Source organism: Haplochromis burtoni, unplaced genomic scaffold (assembly GCF_018398535.1).
Source record: "Haplochromis burtoni strain Fernald_Lab_line unplaced genomic scaffold, NCSU_Asbu1 Contig_69, whole genome shotgun sequence".
Taxonomy (NCBI): domain Eukaryota; kingdom Metazoa; phylum Chordata; class Actinopteri; order Cichliformes; family Cichlidae; genus Haplochromis; species Haplochromis burtoni.
Genome location: NW_024582430.1, coordinates 1,007,485 through 1,023,080, shown reverse-complemented (window position 1 = coordinate 1,023,080; position 15,596 = coordinate 1,007,485). Strand labels below are relative to the sequence as shown.

At 44.8% G+C, this 15,596-nt stretch overlaps 1 protein-coding gene across 1 annotated transcript in view; it reads right to left on the bottom strand.

The window, feature by feature from the left end:
- The window catches only part of bnc1 (basonuclin 1), a 32,734-nt gene extending 21,803 nt beyond the window's left edge, over positions 1–10,931 (bottom strand). The window contains exon 1 of the mRNA XM_005923996.3: positions 10,767–10,931. The gene's annotated coding sequence lies outside the window, so the exon portion shown is untranslated. The remainder of the gene's footprint in view (positions 1–10,766) is intronic.
- Positions 10,932–15,596: the final 4,665 nt, after the last annotated feature.

Below are 15,596 nucleotides of genomic sequence, written 5' to 3'. Positions count from 1 at the left end.
TGTGTGTGTGTGTGTGTGTGTGTGTGTGTGTGTGTGTGTGTGTGTGTGTGTGTGTGAAGGCGATGGAAAACACTGTAACAAGAAAAAAGTGAGGAGAGCACTTTCGCCATGCAGCATGAGGGGAGGTCAGAGCTGTTCACGTGTGTGGGAGGCGCGGGGCTTTCATACAGATTGGTTTTATATAAAACAGCAGCAGTGAAAGCAGCACCAGCTACTGAGTGCACTCGAAATGTTAACACAAGACCACAGAGTATTAGTGCTTACTATTAATATATTCTTCTCTCTTTAGTTTGTGAGTAAAGTGTGGAGGATGGGGATGTAAATATACATGGAAGCGATGCTGACGGTACACAGCTCTGTGCACAGATGACCAATTTCACATTTTCAGCCGACCGCGTGTCCCCGTCGCCGTTTCCTCCGTCACTAATTAAAATCATGCACATATTTCAGCTCCTGTGTTTCACACTGACGTCACCCGTTTCCTCATGGAGTAAAATATTGAAGCACACAACGTGTTTGAGAAAGGATCAAACTCTGTGTATAAAACATGAGCGTGGCCACTGTGACATCACCCGCTCAGATACGTTTGAACCACTTCTGCTGCAAGAAGTCCCTTTATTTGTAGAAGAGGGTGGCGTGACAATTAATAACACCCACAATTTCATCAAAACTGGAGCTCCGCCTCCTTGGACGGTCTGTTAGTACAGTGACCTCACAGCAGCCATATTATTGGTCACATGATGCCATTAAAATGCTCCTAAAGGCTCAAACAGCACAAACACAGTGCAGAGGTCCAGCTCAGGCGAAGCTAGCAGCTACAGCCGCCTGTGTCACAATCCACCTGTTAGTCAAAGAGGCCACGCCCCTAATAATGCAAATTTCAATCCTTAATACAATTTAAAATTTGGATTGCAGGATTTTTTCTATAAGCGCCGCAGATTGCATTTAAAATAATCTGCAGTCAAACTAGAATAAAGGCCTTCACACAACAAGCGCGTCGCAAATAAACAACGTGAAATTCAGAATTTTCAGGTGCAAACTTGTCATGTGGTATATATGCATATATACATACACCACAGTCAAGAATTCAAGAAGAAATGATGAGCTCTGTGTGTGAGCTTAAATCATAGTATATCCAGGACACTTATTTTCACACGCAGTGGTCTGATTGGTCAGATCCACATGCAAAAAAAAAAAGAAGGTAAAATTGGGCCTGATAAAAGAAAAAGTCTGAAAAATATTTTCAACACACAAAATATTCGGACAGACTTTCCGGTGTGTGCAGGCCTTTCATTGTGAGCGTTACTTGGCTATGCAGATAAAATTGAGCAATTTTAAATCTGTTGTGTTTGTGGTAACTCAATCTGGCAGCCCATTAGCTTGTCGCTGAATTAGCCTCGGCGCTTGACAGACTTCCGGTTTAGACTTCCTGTTCCATGCTAATAAGTTCCAAAATGATCCTCAGCGGGCGGCTGATGGGTTTGAGGTACGATTTTGGCTCCACAAACAGATCTCAGCTCTCAAAATTCTGACTGCTGATGATTCAATATTGTTTATTCACACTGAGCTGAGGACGGAGCTCCTGATTAACATTAATGCAGAATCACCTCACATGTGCACAGTTTGTGCCACTGACAGCTCTGCCGTCCTTTTCAAAGTGTTTCTACTGAATGAGCTCTTCTGCAAGGACTTTTTCAAGCACATTTTCTGCTCCACCTGTTCATCTGAAAATGATTCATACACAAAACACTTAAACACAACATGTATTGTGTAAATTACACCCACCCACAGACAAAATGTAAATCTAAAATTTAAAAGTGGTTACAAAATATCATTTAATATATAAAATAGCTCCCAAGCACCTTCAAACGCTGCACTTTCCTCTCGTCTGTGTGAAATTTAACTGTTGAAATTATAAATCCATTTTAGGGGATTTTGTTGATGCCTCTAATAACTTAAACCAATTTAACATCAGCATGTTTTTTAAACAGTAATTCTGCACTAAGAGTTGTCGACACCAGCTCACTGCTCTGTGACATGATTTCATCCAGTGACGGATTGAGCGTGTCGCTAACAGATGGAGCCCTGCTCCTTTACTGCTGTGTCTGAGTAAATACTGATACTGCAGCTGGTTTATAACCTGTTACCAAACATTACAAATATATATATATGTGAAAAACAGATAAAATATTAAACTCATTTATGTCATAACAATCAAAATATTCATTCAACCTGTTTATCGTTTTAATAAATGTTAAATCTAATTCTTTGTGATATTTACATATAAAACAAAATGATAAAATAAATAATTTCAACAGTTTGACTGCGCCGAAGCACGAGGCTGAACAGCGATGTGACGCAGAGCTGAAGTAAAGAACACGCCGCACATCTTGCTTTTCTCGTGACACAGTGATGCATGGTGGAGCAGCTCGCTGTCCCTGCATTCATCTGCTCCCATGGCTGCACTGACCTAACAGCCTCGTTTTTCTGCTTTTGGGGCAGTCGAGCTTCAGGGAGAGGCCTGATCTCTGCAGGATGAAATGCTTCCATCCACAGAGCATTAAGACTCACTGAACGCTGGGATGAAGATGAAGATAATGGGAATCAGATGCTCAGGCCTTCTCACTCACTGTATCCCAGCCCGGTGAACCCTTTCAGGAGATTCTGGACATGTCAAGGTAGCGCTCACCATCATCATCATCACAGCACCGAATGAGGAGGTGTGTTTGGAACAATGGTGATCATCGCTCCCAGCGGAGACTTGAGCGCTGGAGCTGCCCTGGAGGCTTTCTGAGGCACACGGTTGTTATTTTTTCACCCATTTCTAATCTTGGAAAGCTTACGATCGAGCTGGTGGCACCACCGAACAGCGAGTGGGCCAAATATCGAGTTGATTTTGGCAGCTCGGCGAGCATAAACACGTTTTAAAAATTACAGCAGCAGCACTGAGAACAATCGCCGAGATGCAAACAGGCTTCCTTTATACACAATCTGGGACTCATCATCTGTGGGAAGTTCAATAGGAAGCACTTCTGATCTGCTGTTGTACAACAACTGTCAGTGCTGGAAACCACACACTCATCCTGCATTCCCACTTCAGCTGCAACTGCCATCTATCTGTCAGTCCAACTTTCTGTGCAGCCGTTAAACAGCCATCATTGCTAAACATTCGTTTCCACACAGCGTTCAGGACGCCTTCCAACACGGATCCATCTCAGTTGCTGGGTGTAGATGAGAGCTGCCGAGGGAAGGCTGTTTCTGGAAACCTGTCACGCTCGTATGAGGAAAACTGATGCGAACCAGCTGGCTGTCTGCTCACACTGCCACTGAAATGATGTGAGGACATCCCTGCAGAAGACATGTGGGACACACCTGCAGGTAAAGCCATTAAACAGTCTGCTGTAAAGCAACGAGACAAGCAGCCGTCCTCCAGACATGCACGTGTTCTTCAGTGGAATAATCGCAGGTAACACTTGATGTCAAATGGTGCTCGTGAGGCTGGAGATCACTGACATCCATAGACTGGAAGATCAAGTCTGAAAATGGATGAGTCTGTTAATTTACCCAGAATCCAAACGTCGTCAGCTTTGACTACACCCATTCGAAAGCAATCTCAGATCAACTGCACCGTGAAAACCAACGACCTCGTTCATGTAACGCACATGTGACTGATCAGGGCACAGACGGTGAACATTTGGAGCTGTGTACCAAGGCGTTTGTGACGTGTCCTTTGTTTCCTGTGGGAATTTGGGGTGGGTCTCCAGTACATCCTCACAATGTGGAGGACGAGTTGAGTTTGGAGGTCAACTCATCCTGCTTTGGAGGTCAGTGCCTCTGACTCTCTGTTAACATTTGAGAGGCAACTTTAGTCTGTTCATGTTCGCAGCAGAACGTTGCACTGTAGCAAGAACATCGCGGTCTAAGCTAACAATGAAAAACACCAAAAGCTGCATCTTGATGCATTCTCCATCATCCAGGAAAGTAAATCTCCAAAAGTTGATTCTGTTCATCTGGACGCAGCGTTTTGCGGGAGAAATGCTTCAGATTTGGAGTCCTTAGGGACTAGTAAAGCGCTATACAAATACAGGCCATTTACCATTACAAGTCCTCCCCCATGGCCGTCTACACCAAAGTAAAACAATTAAATGACAGAAAACTTCTTTTTATTCTACTATAGAAATGTCTGCTTTTATCAGTAAAATAAATAAATAAAAAAACCTTTAAATTAACAAAACCTTCCGGCCCACTTAAGATAAAACGTGGGCTGCATACACCACACAGTGTGACACCGTGCCCAATTTATCGACACCATTTATCAAAACCCTGCCACTCCTCCACAACAATTCCAAATGTTTTAACCTGACGAGCTTAAATTGCATTGTACATATCGACATCAAAACCTCAGAATGGGAGGTGCTGAGTCTGATTCCAGCTGCAGGTGTAACCTTCAGTGGGCTGCGAGCTGGAGATCAACAGCAAAGACACCTCCGAGCCCGACACCCTCAGCACAAGGACAACATGCTGGATGTAAACTGAATAGATTCTAATTATGTAAAATCAATTTGACCAGTTTTACAGTTTTCTATGTAATAAAATTACAGGTAATTAAATTACTTTACATGTTGGGCGTGATTGTTTTTCTTTTTGAGTCAAAATCATCAGACTTTGGTCTGACTGAGTAACAATAAGATGCGTCTGCTTCGCAACCTGATTGTGGCCCACAGTATATTTACATATAATGTTTAATACGTTCTTATGATCAACTGTGGAAAACAGCAATAATAACTAATAACAATTGTAGTGCATATTCACAGCTGTCGTTTGTTGTTCTGTTTACCAATTACATGCAAATAAATGGGAGCATTTATAGTTTCAGCCCAGAATGAAGCTGCGATTTCTTAATTACGTGTCGAACCGCGGGGCCTGAATTCAGCGTCATCAGTTTAGCTGCAGTCTCATAACACAGGGATTTAAATCATTTCATGCTCATTAATAAATTAATAGCTTGCTTTGGTTTGCACTTTAAATTCAAGTTGTCACATGACCCAGATATGGCATCAGATGACTAAAAACAGCGCGGCGCTGCTCGTGCTCTCTCCTCCCATCGCTGCCATCCCGCGCTGTGGCGACAGAGCTAATAAATAAAGCTGCTCCCTCTCCTCTCATCCTTCATCCATCCGTCCATCCATCCCTCCACCCCCCCTCCCTGGAGTCTGGTATTGATCAGACATGTCCACATTAGAGGGAGGGGAGATGCTTTTATGATAATCCACCCACCCTAGCCGCCACTCGTAATGGCTGCATTAGACGCTCATCCCCTCCGCACCCGACACCTGGCCCTCGCTCTCTTCGGACTCACTGTTTGCATTACAACACTGTTTAATGGGCTCTTTAGAGGGGCTGGAGGGGGAGCGGGGGGCCTGGGGGCAGGAAACTTTCCAAGAGTTTCCAGTAGATGAGGACCCAGCAAGGAGCCACTGGGAAGGTCCGGTGCGAGAGTGATAGATGGCACTACGGTGAAGTGGAGGGCGGGGGGGCTGGAAGTGGGGGTCCATTACCTATTACTGAATGCCCTCTCTGTCTAGCCACGCCACTCAGCTGGCTGTCTGATGGCGAACTCTGGGAAGTGGAGCTCTGGACGAGTGCGTTCTCCGACCGAACCCAGACACGGGGTCAATCAATAGCTCTCTCTCTCTCATTACCTTCCAGTCAAGACAATCCCGATATTTTCTGACACAAACCTAAAGAGTCCGTCCACAAATGTGCCTGAGCTCAGCTAGAGATCCAGGCAGGTGGGTCGCCCGTGACGGGAATCACGCCGGGCAGCGCTCTACCTTCACATCACTCAGCAGCCGACAGCAGAGAGAGGAGAAAATACAAGGAGAGGGATAGAGAGAGCCACCTGGACACCATCAGTCTCAGCCAAGGTAAACATCTCCGACATTCCTCCCGGCACACTGGACTACAGGGGTCAAAGGTCATAATGACAAACGAGTGACCCAGAAGCCCTGAGAGGCCAAGAGAGGTGCCTCTGGAATCTCTCAGCAGGGGGACGGAGGACACAGAGACACATTCACCAGGCCAGGAAAAAAAAGGATAGTTGCAGGGCCGGGGTGCAAGACCCAATCTGCGGCTCCTCAACATGAAGAAGAAACGCCAAGCGAGCGCTGTCGCCTCACCTTTTTCACCATTTCAGCCCATGCCAAGTATCTCCACTTACCAGGTTTGACAAGCTTCTGTTAATTGAGCCAAACTTTGAAGGCTAAATCGGATGAGAAGGAAGAACAGGAAGTGGGTGTCGGCTGCAAACCGCTGGACAAATTTCAGCCTAAGCTTCCCGTGGTAGTAGGAAGTCAGTTGTAACTTAGGAATGCATATTGACAATATTTCATGCGTCAGGAATGATGGGTATGTGAGGGGGTGGGGGGCTCCAAGGGTGATGATGATGAGGCACAACTGGAAGCTGTTCTGGACTCTTCCCAGATGTCTGTAATCTATACAATAAACATCAATGTTGGAACTTTGTGAGCCGGTTATTCCCAGCCAGGGGTACAAACGATCCTGGAGTCGCAGTTAGAGAGTTCCTGTACAGATTAGCTCCAGTAATCTTACAAACGCAAAACTGCATCACGGCTCACGGTATCCATAATAAGGGAAAGACAGTAGAAACAGGAAGACGCTGTAAATGTCCACACAATCTAAATGTAACCAACATGTGAAAACAACGTAACGTAATTATTACCAGTTATTATTTAGTGACAGTCGCTCACACATCTGAGCAGTTTGCTGTCCAACTCTTAACAGAACATCAACTGAAGAGAAGAAGAAAAAAGTTTGAAATAAGTGGACGACATCTAAAGGCTCCATAAATGTCCAGAATGACGACTTCTGTCATCGAAAGACTAAAAACAGGCAAATTTGGAAACACTCGCTGTCACTGTGACGACGTGTTACGTTTTACTGACAGTAAACTCCTGATACCATTTTTACGTGTGAAGGTTTCCTCACATGTGACACATTTGTTTAGGTTTCCTATCAAGTGCTGCCATTTATGTTCATCGTCTCACAGCATTCACACTTCCTGTCTCAGTACAGCTGCTGTTTGGAAATGAAGTTTGCATAAGCAGAAAGAGCAGAGTTACGCACAGCTGGCAGGACAAGTGGCTTGCCAAACACTTGAACCTCGTGTGGTAAATAGCCAGAACTGTAGTAATAGTTGGCACGTTGAGCCGTACTAAGCAGGGACTTGAGAAACTCCAGAAAGAGGAAATGATTATAGGACACACATGTGGTGAGGTCGGGCAGATCCGGTGACCTACAGTACAGACAAAACAAAAGCTTACTAGCTTTTGTTTGGGATCCAATGGTGACACGAAAACTGCACATAATCATTTTTCCTGAATTATTCAACTTTTTCATTAGTGAGTTTCACGCATTGTTTGCTGTTAGGAAAAAGTGGTAAGGCACGCTGATGCACAGAAAGACGGCGATTTTACAACTTATATAAGCTACAAATAATACTGCACTGCTACTGTGTACAAATATATCTGCATATAAGTATCTAAGGTCTTTGTGGCTGGAAGCTTTCTTGGTACTGACCAACCACGTTTGAGGTTGGTCACTCTGTTAAAGGTGGATGTAGCTTCACACCTGTATTGTTTCTGACGGACTGCAGGGGGCGACTCATCTGGAGGCTGTGGGAAAACTCTTGGCTCACTCCATCTGTGTGGTAATTAGTTTGTGGTAATTAGATGAATTGCACTTTTGTTTTGTAATACCACCAAATCCAAATCTGAAATAATGATTACTTAGAAAGGCGAGCCACTGTAGCCTAGGCAACCTGAGGTTGTTAAAACTGTTAGTTCAATTCAATTCAGTTTCATTGACAAAATCACAACAACAGTCGTCTCAAAGCGCTTCATAGTATTCAAGTATCAAGTATTTATTTTTATTGTCATTGTCAAAGAACAATGAAATTGCGTTTGGGGCTTCCGTACAACCCGTAAAAAAAAAAAAAAAAAAAAAAAAACCCCTTAAAACCCAAGTGTAAATATTTAACCCAGTGTGACTTCAGTGCAATGAGACAATCCTTAGCAACAACATGAGAACAAGACAGGTAATGTTCATAGGACATTCAGACAAAGACCTGAGAAACATGACAAAATGCAACAATGCAACCCGTTCAATATTATTGTACTGTGAGATATGATGGTTGTCTATTTAAGAAAGAGGGGGGAGGAGAGATAAAGATATAATGCACCAATGCAAACCAGTTCAGTGCTATTAAGAAGTTGGATATGGTTATTGTCCGTGAGAGGGGGGCAGAGAGGGGAGGGGGGCAGAATTCAGGAGCCTCACAGCCTGTGGATACAGACCCTACCTTACATACTGTAAGGTAGGGTCTGTTGGACCCTACCTTACATACTGTAAGGTAGACCCTACAATAATACATACAGAGAAAAACCCAACAATCATATGAACCCCAATGAACAAGCACTTTGGTGACAGTGGGAAGGAAAAACTCCCTTTTAACAGGAAGAAACCTCCAGCAGAACCAGGCTCAGGGAGGGGCGGGGCCATCTGCTGTGACCGGTTGAGGTGAGAGAAGGAAGACAGGATAAAGACACGTCTGATGGTGTTTGATTTAAAGGAGTGATTAAAAATGGTAACTGTAAAGTGCCTTAAACCTGCATTCTTTACAAAGGCCAGCAGGGGGCGACTTCTCTGGCCTCCAGTTTATGGTCTCAGTCTGGTTTCAGGTCTGGTAATGTGTCCATGTTAGCCTAACACTAGCTAACCATCCTAAACTTCACAGATCCTGTTTTCCTGTTTGACTTTATCATAACAGGCACACTGTGGACTGGACTGTTTTTAACCCTCAGTGGTTCTGAGGGACGACACAGACTGGATTCAGGATGTCAGATGGAAGCAGACCAGTTTGGTGGGTAGACAGACTTTATTCTATGGAGGTCAAGACTGTGGCTGAGTGCAAGTAAGCAGAACAGTCTGTATGAACCAGGTCTGAGCAGACAGACATTTAGATTTACAGGACTGAGATTATTACTCAACAATGCCCCCTTGCCCCGCTCACCACTCAATGAATGTGTTACTGTAATACACTTTATTACTCAGGCTACAATAATGTTGTAGACATCAAGTTCACATCAAGTTCATAATCATTATATTCCTATTGTGCATATTTATATTAATATGTATACAGAGATGGGCAGCACGGTGCGTGGTGGTTAGCATGTTGCCTCACAGCAGAAGAAGAGTTTGACTCCGCCCTCTGGATGGGACTCTGTGTGGAGTTCTTCATGATAAACAGTCGGGTCTTTAGCTTGCAATATAAAGCACCTTGCTCTGATTTGGTGCCATAAAAACAAAACTGAACTAAATATTGTCCTTTTCACCTTTGTCAGCTTCAGCTCTTAGGTTTCCAAGCTGACAAATATTCACTTTAAAGTCATCTCTGGTCCTTTTACAGGCGATCTGCCTTCAAAATACTTTTCAGACAGAGGGTCTCTCTCACTTTAGTGCCTGTAAGCAAAATCAGAGCCAGCTCCAGGCCTGCCGCTGTTTAGAGGAGCCTCTGACCTCTCTGACCTTTGACCTGAACAATCTCTGAACAGCCTCACAGGTACTATTCTGCATTAGTCACTACTATTCTGTCCTCTTTGCTGTCAGCATCAGCTGGTTGTGTAGGCAGATGACAGAAGCTAAGCAGATACACTGCGAGTGAAAATGTGAGTCAGTGTGTGAGTTCTGTGACTACAACCTTCATCGTTGTTTGACCTTTGAACTTCGTCCCAGCTTGCTTACGCTCCCTAACACAAACACTCATATTCCCATCCACCACGCTGGCGAAATACTTCCCGAGAAAATTCATGGGTGCAGTGAATCATACAGGGACATCTGCTACTCTTTCATCCCTCAAAGGACTAAAGTGGGAAAGCAGCACACTGTATTCACTGATATGGGAGATCCAGATGAAAACATTTCAAGATTTTGGCATTGAAGTTGGTTTTCACTGTGTGGTTGTCAAGAACCTGCCTAGCCCTGAGTTGTTAGTGACTCAGCACCATCGACATTCCTTCAAATATTTCTCTTTAAAGGTGCAGGTAGTCATTTTGTTCAGCTTTTTTAATAGAAAAAAAAATGTTGTGCTCATAAATTTACATTGATTAGCTGGTTATAAGCAACCGTATAAGCAAACTTTATGCTTTCCTGCTGATAAACAGATTGATTATATTCTCATCACAACAACAGTTGCCTCAAAGTGCTTCACACTGTAACGTAAAACCCTACAGTAATACAGAGAAAATGTCTTTGTCTAACAATTTAGCATCCACCTAAAAAAAGTAGGTAGGTAACGCAGCTAATAGAGGCTAATAGCATCAGCCAATAGCTAGCAGCAGCTAACAGAGGCTAATAGCAACTGCCAATAGCTAGCAGCAGCTAACAGAGGGCTAAGGGCAAGCGCCAATAGCTAGCAGCAGCAAACAGAGGCTAACAGCAACAATAGCTAGCAGCAGCAAACAGAAGCTAACAGCAACAATAGCTAGCAGCAGCAAATAGAGGCTAACAGCAACAATAGCTAGCAGCAGCTAACAGAGGCTAAGAGCAAGTGCAAATAGCTAGCAGCAGTTAACAAGGGCTAAGAGCAACCATAGCTAGCTAGCAGCAGCTAACAAAGGCTAACGGCAGATAATATGAGATAACAGCATTAACAGACAGAAAAGTTGAGTATATCCTTAACAACTCACCTCAGTCTAGCTGTTATCCGTGAGAAGTGAGCTTCACTGACTTATCGACTCTTTTCAGAAAGTTTTACAGCCTCCTCGAGAGTAAAAACACATGGATGCTCCTCACCTGGCATTGACAGCAGAAGTAAGCAGTCGAGTGACAGCGTCACAGAGTCACAGCCTCTGTGTGCACTCACTACAGGTGGCCATAGTTTCTGAGGTATCTTGGGGCTATAAAAATAAAATATCACAATATATTTAATTGTCACATATCATGATGAGTTCTTACAATCATCATAAAAAAGATTAAATATTGTTTTTAGTACACTTTACTATACAGTGGGATGTGAACTTCTTATTCGCTGCATGCAAATAGTATTTTTTTTAACCATATTTTTGCCATGTTACCATGTTTGACCTCATAATTGTGCTGTTTCAGTTTTTGATGATGTGAAACTGAGCGTCAAAACCTTTTGAAAAATAAAACACCAAACACCACCAGTTCCTTTAACACCCAGCATAGGTTCCAGCATTAATTCAGTCCCCATAGACTCCCATATTAAAATGTCCAACTTGTCCAACAGGATGTTTGATATTGTAGAATCATCAGGGCCAAAGTGGCAGCTCTGGCTCCCAAAAGTTATGTTTGCATCCAACTTCCTGGAAGTTGCATAAAAACAAAGTTCAACCGAGTCCCAATGTGGGACTGTCCTGTTCACAATGTTTTGTTTGACTTTTCTTTGGCGATGTCACAGTTTGGTTGGTTTAATTCCCAAAACATCCTGGTTTTCATACAGTTTGGATAAAAATGGCCCTTGTATTGGAGACCAAGTTTCCGTTCCATGGTTTCCTGAAACAAAGAGCAGCCAGTATGAAAGCAATAGCACAAATGGTAAAATTACTACTTTGAGAAAATAATTGGGGCCTGTCACAGAGAAATTTTCTTCATTTTGCATTGTTGCTATTTGGGACCATCAGTGGAACCCTGTGTGGTACTGAGACGGTCCCTGTGGGCCGCTGGTGCCATCACATCGGCCCTGACAACTGCGGTGGATCAGCAGCCTTACTCCTTAAGAGGAGATCGGTGCTTTTGAAGGGGGAAGTGTTATGTACATCTCTGTCCCCACTTCTGATAGCCATGTGATCTCAGTGGAAACTAAATTAGCAGTCACACACTCCCACACACTGTTAGCAGGCGGCTGGTTGGAGAGCACATCACAAAGGGAATAATTTAATCAGGAGCAGCACCTTTCATAAGCTTTCTCCCAGTGTCATCACATCAGACTGTGGCTGGGGACTAACAATGAGTGCCTTCAGTCGCATGCACACAGACCTTCACGGAGGGCGGGCCTTGTTCAGCTGGCTCACCTCTGGTAGGCTGCTGTTTGTTTCCAAGTGACCCCGCCCATCCGTCAGAGCTGCCAGCAAGTTTGTTAATGAATGTGGTGAGGATGGCTCTGCATGCATTGGCAGTGTGCACTTATAGTGTTTTATTAATATGCAGCCGTTTATGCAGCTGAGAACTCAGAGTAACGTGTTTACAGCCTGATACAAAAGCTGCTAGCTTCACCCTTTATAACAGCAGCCCACGTGTTTAAAGTTTGGGGCGTGGCCTCTCACAGGTGGATGGTGACGGAGGCGGTTGTAGCTGCTAGCTGTCTGCAACATGGAAGAAGACGACTCCAACACGTCTCCTGCTTCAGTCACTGATTAAATCAGAGCAGCTGGCAACAACTCTGAGGGTGTATCTGCTCCATCATCGTTACACTGATTCATAATGACGTCCAGTGTTGTGTCAGACCTGAACACGAGGCTGTGCGAGGCCGCAGCAGCTCCACAGAGAGAGACCACAGTTATTCAGCTCGTACCACGATTAGCGCTCATGTGTGGACTCTCCAGTGTGTTTGGTGCTGCTGAGAGACAGGGCAACATGTTTAAGGGCAAACAATGTGTCACATACAGGTGTGTGCAAAAAACGGGCAGTTTAATACTTTAAGCTGACGTGCATCTCTGGGGTCAGGGCGTTTGGCATATTTGGACTTTTCCTCAATTATTCAATCGGTTATTGGCCTTATTAAACAAAAACCCGGGGACAGCCAATCGTGTGTGAGCCTCAGGTCTCAGGAAACACTTATAGCGTCCGTGATAACAGAGGTGGAAGACATAGACGAGATTTTTATGATGTGAATCAGGCTGACATATTGGAACAACCCCAGTCTGACACACATTATTACAAGACAAAGATAAAAATGCACAGTCACGCGGGGGCGACCGGCTGGCGACGCCGCGGCCAGCAGGCCAGCTGGACGTCAGGGACACCTCTGAGTTTGTCTCACATATCAGCACAGATTTAAAAGCAGCTCAAGGATGAACTCAAAGGCTTCTGGAAAAAATAATCCTCATTTCATCATCACTCCTGCTCTCGCTTGATCCCCCGCCCTGGAGGTCATGCAAGTCTCCAGGGAGTTTTTGGAGGTAGGAGAGGTGGGGTGGTGGAGGGGGGGCGTACCAACAGGTTCATATGGAGGCCTTTGCTGCTGTGACACATTGTGACCTCCCCTGGGCTTTGGGCACAGCGAGAGCTCAGAGAGGGGGGAGGACGGCGGGGAAAGAGGAGGGAGTGAGGGAGGAGAAGAAGAAGAGAGGGCCTGTGCGTGTCTTCACAGTGTTTAGCTGTGATTAGAGCGACCGGCATCTCTGCGGTGGCTGTATATCCATCTGCCGCTCAGGGCCGAGCGGTGTGTTCCCGTTGCCATCCTCATGACCTCAGACCTAAACACACCAATTAACCACCACTGGACTTTCCACTTTCCTCAAAGTCTGGTCCAAACAAACACACCACTACATCTCCCCCCCCTGCCTCTGCTCATCTCTGATCTGCTGCTTCTCGCTCTGACCTATGAGAGAGAACATCGCCCTCTTTTAGCCAGCGGCAGACACGAGCCGGGAAATACGCACTCGGCAAAAATAGTTCCTCACACTGAACCACAAACGATATCCAAGTTTGTTTAACCTGATGGCTTTGATTACACCTCTCACTAACACGTCAACATTTAACACATGCCTCATGCTTTTTATTAGACCCCAAAAACTACATACGCTCTTTAATTTAAATGGTGACTCTGTTCTTTTCCAGGGTGGAATGATTGTACACCAGATTATTTATCTGTATATAAAGGAAATAACAGAAAGATAAACTTGATGTTTTTAAATGCTGAGCTCAAAATCCAGTGTTTGATATCTGACGTTGCAATGACCGTGAGCAAAATCCTCAAAGGAAACTCATGTTTCCTTTCAATGACACTATCATACTGTACAAAGGCCAGCAGGGTCCACATCTGCAGCAGGGGGTAGGCAGAGGTAGCACGAGAGAAATGGAGGCTACCAAATGTGGAGTTCATAAGCCGATGGTGCTGCAGCCGATACATTTTTTAAAAAAGTCAGAGAGGCTTCGGTAAATAAAACGCCTAAAGTTACGAGCGCTCAGCTCAGGTAAAGGCGCTTCTCCCCGTCCCCTGCGCGAGGATAATCCTGGCCTTTGTCTTTTTCTAAAACTTCCCCATATTTGTGGAGCTGTCAGCAAAAACCAAACAATGTGTTTTTTTGCTGCTGCTTTTTAGCTTACGAGTAACTGCTGAGTCTGTGGCGTATAAGTCTCACCATGTGAAACGTGCACAATGTATAAAAGCAATAAAACATCTATTCCTTTATGTAATGTGCTGCTGTCAGGTTTGTAAAGACGATGCCAGTAGGCTGTAAATCATTTTCCGGTAGTTTCTTGTGGCTTTTGTACATAAAGCCGTGCATATGAAGAATGTAACGCGTCATTAACTTCCCTGGAAGCTCGACATCTAGAGGGTGTGTGTAGTTTTGTAATCTCAGCCAACGACGAGGGGGGGGGGCTTGTGAATACGCCAGTGAAAACAGCTCGTGGTTTGGAGGGACAGACAGAGTCACTTTTGAACAAACTACATTCAATACACACAATTTTATTTCAATTAAACGTCATACATTGTGTTTAGACCTGCTACCGATTCTCTTGGCGTCGGGGCTGCTGATCGTCGACGCGCCGTGATCCATCTCACGTCTCCCTGGCTGCGAGGGGGGATGATGATTCCAGTTAAAGCTTTAAAGTCTGCGTGTGGAAGCAGAGGCACAGAAACAGATCACCTCAGGCTCTGTGTTGTGGCACGGCTGTGTCAGGGCTGTGTTGGGACTTGTAGCAGCAGAGTCTTGACACTGAGCCCAGCAGCACCTGAGGGCCCCCTAACATGCAACGGTGGCCTTGTCAAAGCACAAAGAGACGATGGAACCATTCGTCCCGTCTGCTGGGGCCGAGACAGGGACGGTTACGGTCGGCGTTCAGAAATGGTGGCTTACGCTCGGTTTATTATAAAAACTGTGAATACCATGTGAAATAAATCAATATCAGAACCGCTGGAGTTTAGTTTCATCATGGTGCGGATATCTCACATCTACTGATGGAGTTCTTTTCTCCCACTTTCACCGTGAGTCAGTTATTTTATTTTTGATGCAACATCTCCCTCTGATGATTTACCACTTTGATGTGTTCCTGTGATCCTGGGATCTGGTAGGGTCTCCCATGGAAAATTGCTCCCAGAAGAGGCTTTCAGAGCTCTTTAACCTCACATTGTTTAAACCCTCCATTGCTGGTGGCAACCTGAGGACCCTCTGGTTGACTCCAATGGTGAGGGAGGCCATCAAGCTGAAGAAGGAAGCTTTCCAGGCTTGTTTGGCCTAGCGGTCTCCTGAAGCAGCAGACAGGTATTGGAAGGCCAATACCTGTCCGCTGTTGTGGAAACAAAACCTCAGGTTTGGGAGGACTTTCAG